This window comes from Macrobrachium nipponense, chromosome 20 (genome assembly GCF_015104395.2).
Source record: "Macrobrachium nipponense isolate FS-2020 chromosome 20, ASM1510439v2, whole genome shotgun sequence".
In the NCBI taxonomy this organism is placed as follows: domain Eukaryota; kingdom Metazoa; phylum Arthropoda; class Malacostraca; order Decapoda; family Palaemonidae; genus Macrobrachium; species Macrobrachium nipponense.
Genome location: NC_061089.1, coordinates 78418740 through 78423739, shown reverse-complemented (window position 1 = coordinate 78423739; position 5000 = coordinate 78418740).

Sequence of the window (5000 nt, the reverse complement as noted above, 5' to 3'; positions counted from 1 at the left end):
TTCAAAGCAGTTCCTGTGTCTGAAGAGCCTTGAAACATGGTACCTTATCATGCAAAAATGTGAGTTCTTCAACAGATAACACACTTTCAGGATCTTTGAGGAAAGGAAATACTCCACCAGTAAGCACAGTTTCTCTGAAGTATTCGCCATCCAAGACTGTCCTTTTTCAATGATGATCCACATTAACCGTTTGGCTACGAAACAGAGAAAAATTCCCCAACATTCAGGAAGTTTCACAACTTGGCGATAGCGCACGTCATCGCTGATATCATCCAACTTTGCAGCCCAAATGATGTCATTTTTATGATTTGGCTTCCTGACTGTGTAAATGAAGAATTCATCTGATGCGGCAACATGGAGAAAGTCAGCTTCATCCTAATCTTTAAGAAATGAACCACAAAACATAGCACGGTCTTCTCTCTGTTGCGGAGTGATGTTGGGCTTGCTGATAACATGAAATGGCTTGATACCAGATTTTTTCAACTCATGATGTACAGCACCATAAGTTCTTTTTTTCCTGTTTTTGTCTCTAGTTCAAGCGCCAATTTATGTAAGGACTTTCTTGGTCTACCCACTGCCTCAGCTATGATGTCTTTTGACTCCTGATAAAGGAGTTCAGGCCTTCCAAGATTCTTACTCTTTTTAAGATGACAGCCATATGGATTTTTGTTCCTGTTTCTTTTAACAAAGGATTCGTCTCTTTTAATGTATTTAGCTATCCAGGAACGTGAAATGAAGGATGCACCAGCATCCCCTGACCTCTCTTAAGGTTAGCCCGGATTCGGTTAATCCATTTGATTTCCTCTGAGTCGTTAGCCATGGCTGTATATAACTGCATCACTCAGTCTGAAAATACAAGAAATGTAAAATGAAAAATAGCTCAATAGAAACTTAAGATAATGTACTTGGAGATAGGCTATAGCAGAATGCTTCATAACTTTCCATTTGTTCTGATGGGGCGGGGGCCTCTAGTTTTTAAACACCCTGTATATATATATTATATAAACATCATAAATCCAAGTATTTTCATAGTTTATTTCTACATTCTTAAGTTCACAATGGATTTGGGAGAGGTTGACTCGGTGTTCTTTAAGCAAACCAGACATGGAAAGAGGATCAAGAGCTAATCCAGTGTGCACCCATTTTAAAAACTATTGATATTAACTTAGTATTTAAATATAATAATATTTTGAGAAATTAACAAATTAAAAACAGTCTGACAATTCAAACAACAGTGTATACAGTATTCCTTGCAAAGAATGCAATAAGATTTATACTGGTCAAACTTTGAAGGGAATAAAAATGTGATGCTCACAGCACAAATAAGCCATTTCAAAGAGGCTTAATGAATAGTGACATTGTGGGTCATTGGCTTAAGACAGGCCATGCCATTAACTGGAATAAGACATCGATAATCAACACAGTCATCGACCAAAGGAAAAGGAATCTGTTGGAGTCAATTTTTAATGAAGCCACGTTAACAAGGAATATAAATCTCCACCCTAGATTAGCTTTTGATCCCCTTTCCTTGTCTGTTTTACTTAAAGAAGACTCTGCTAAGATTGACAAACTGTAACCCCTCCCTCCGGGACTTAGGGAGAACTTGAGAATGTAGAAATAAACTGCGAAAGTACTTGTTCAAAGTCTCACACACACACACACACACACACACATGCACACACACACACACACACACACACACACACACACACATACACACACACACACACCACACACATATATATATATATAAATATATATATATATATATATATATATATATATATATATATTATATATATATATATATATATATATATATATATATGTGTGTGTGTGTGTGTGTGTGTATGTGTGTGTGTGTGTGTGTGTGTGTGTGTGTGTGAGACTTTGAACAAGTACTTTCGCATTGATATATATATATATATATATATATATATATATATATATATATATATATATATATATATATATATATATATATATCAATGTTTTGATGTTGCGTGGCGCTCCGAATAACATAAGATAAAAGTAGTTTAGATTACATGCTTACATATACTATATATATACATAATTCACACACACACATGTGTGAATCATGTATATATATAGTATATGCAAGCATGTAATTTAAACTACTTTTATCTTATGTTATTCAGAGCGCCACGCAACATCAAAATATTGAAATGACACAAGCATTACCTTTTCAGTTATGCTCGTCATCACGATGGTTGTCAGTATAAAGAAGGGCGTCGGAATATTGTGCATATGCCTTTGTTCACTTGAGGCTTTGTATTCTATTTATTTCGTGGGCAAGCATATGCCCATGTAGTAGAATGTTTGCTTTTGAACATCCAAACCTCTATTGTCCGTGATGTTTATCATGTATATGAAGTACTTGAGTAGAAGAAAATAAGTTCTGCTGGGCGTACGTTTATTCAGACAAACGCTATGGGTAAACAGAATTGTCTATTAATTTATATTCATATGAGCTTTTAAATTTGGTAGTCCAAATGTCTTACCACTGATTGGATATTCACCTTAGAAATAAATCAAACTTACTTGTGATCATCAAGGCTTTTAAAACTTTACAACTTGACATTTTCTAGTATTTTAGCCATATGTAATGTATATATGCATCAATAGCAGCAATTGTGCTCCCCCTCTCAAATACAATATTATTCAATGAACCAGTGCAGCTGAGAACTTACGCAAACACCACATGCTCATTTAACTTTATAATTAAGGTGGTGCGCCACAGATGGAGTGCTTCATGTAGGAAGGCCATATCCTGCTGAACCCATTCCTTTTACGGGAAAAGTAGGTGGGTAGGTATTTATTTTTCCTCAGATGGGTTTAAAATTTGTTTTTATGAATCAAACGGTAAATTTTCCTACCTGTGACATGTCTTCAATAAAAAAATTGCATGTCATACAGAGCTTGCATAAATACATTTCATGAATTAATGTCATTTTTAAAAAAAAACTTATTTTCCCTCATGTCATACTATTAGAACAGGAATTTAATATTACTTTTGGTTATATAATTTAATCTTACTTTTAATGAAGCGGTGCTACTTATGAGTAATGACTATTCTAGTTCTTTACTTAACTGACTAGTCCTCTCGAATCTGAACACAATGAATATTTGAACTATCTTGAGAGAATTACTTTATTAATTCTATAAAAAGTAATCAAAGAATTCAAACGTTAGTCAAGAAAACATTTGGTACGTTTATAGCGGGCTCGAATTGTTTTAAATAGCATAAAATTAATTAGGTGATTAATTACTAAATTTTAAAGAAAAAACCTCATGAATGTTATCAATAGTTTTAAATTCAATTCTGCTGTAGTTTGAAAAGTTATGGTCCGTTTTTTAATATTTTCTTTTACTAGACGACATTAATTTTAACACAAAATAATATCTTATGAGGAGTTATGTGCAATTACATTTGATGGAGTAAATATCTTTGCATGCAAAGCTTTTAATAATGTAGCTGTTTTCAATATAATAATAATGATAATAATAATAATAGATCTGCCAATATGAATAATATCATCCTTTGAACTGTATAAGCTTCTATAAAGATTATGCTTTCAAAACGTTCAATCTTTATATTTCCCTTTAGTCGAGAAAGAAGGAATTTTCGCCATCACTTAATGAAATATTTACCTCCAGCACAAACGCTCATCTCGTTAATGCGATCTTCATGTACCGGACCAAAATTCTAGTGGGTCAGAGTTTTCTTAGGATTAACGCGACGCCAACAAAAAACAAATCCTCCTTAATATCTCATCCATCTTAAGCTGACGTCATCTCCATCAAAAACTGGAAAAGGCTGCTGACCTTCTTGTAAGAGTTCAGTGTTCTGACATGAGCGAAGAGTATTATTTACTTTTTATAAGAATTATTAGTTAGAATCAAATTTAGTGCTTTATTTTTCGCATATTGAAGCGTCGGTGTAATTGTTCTACGAATTAGACATGCGTATCTTATATTTCTGCGTACTTTTATTAACTCTATTGCCAATGTACGTACGGAATAAGATTATTGTTTCCTATCTAGATGTCTCTACAAAATAAGAAATCCAAAAATGTTTTATTTAATCTTAAAAGGAGTTTTCCCATTAAAGCCTATACGAAGTATATAGTCGAGCTTAATTCTGCTTCTCATGGAGCACTAGAAAATGTAGACAAAATACAAGAAATTCTCATTCTTGAAGTAAATGTCGCGAAAACAAGGCCTTAAAACTCATAACTAAACACGCGAATGACGAAATTCTCGTCTATTAAGCTTTTAAAATTGCCGGAGTAGGAGCAGTCCGAGAAGTCATGTGTCCAAAGCAAGACCTTCTAGAATCTAGATAAAGGGTCTTAAAGGCCGCATCCCTTCGTGACGGATGGCAGTTCTCGTTCCAACCGCAGATGCCCTCGACATTACATCCGAACGAGGGCTATCCAGACACAATTACCAGATGAGACGCCAGTTACCGGGCGCGATTACCAGATGGCACAGCCAGTCACCAGTCAAGTTTAACTGAATTGTCCAAGGGAAATTGCAGTGAGGCGTCATTGAACATTTCCGCAGATATACTTTGGCAATATGCATATGCTTGTCTTCGTTATTTTGTTTTCTTCTTTTTCTTCTTCTTCTCTTCTTCTTCTTCTTCTTCTTCTTCTTCTTCTCTCTTTTTCATATTTGGTGTTACGTCACAACGTGTCCATGCAGATACGTTTGTAAAAAGCAATGAAAAGTTACGTAGAACCCTTTAGAACATTCCTATCAAAAGAGAATTACTCCATAATTACTTAATAATTTGTTTAGCAACATGTTCTCAAACCAAATGCAAATAGGCACAGCTATTCTTTATGTATTTCGATACAGCATTGATAATTTATTTTTCTAGGATCACTCACGGAGCTCAAACAGTAATTTGTTTATAGTGGAATATATACTTTAATTCTAAACCACGCCGTCAATGTCGTTACCTTTTTTTTTGC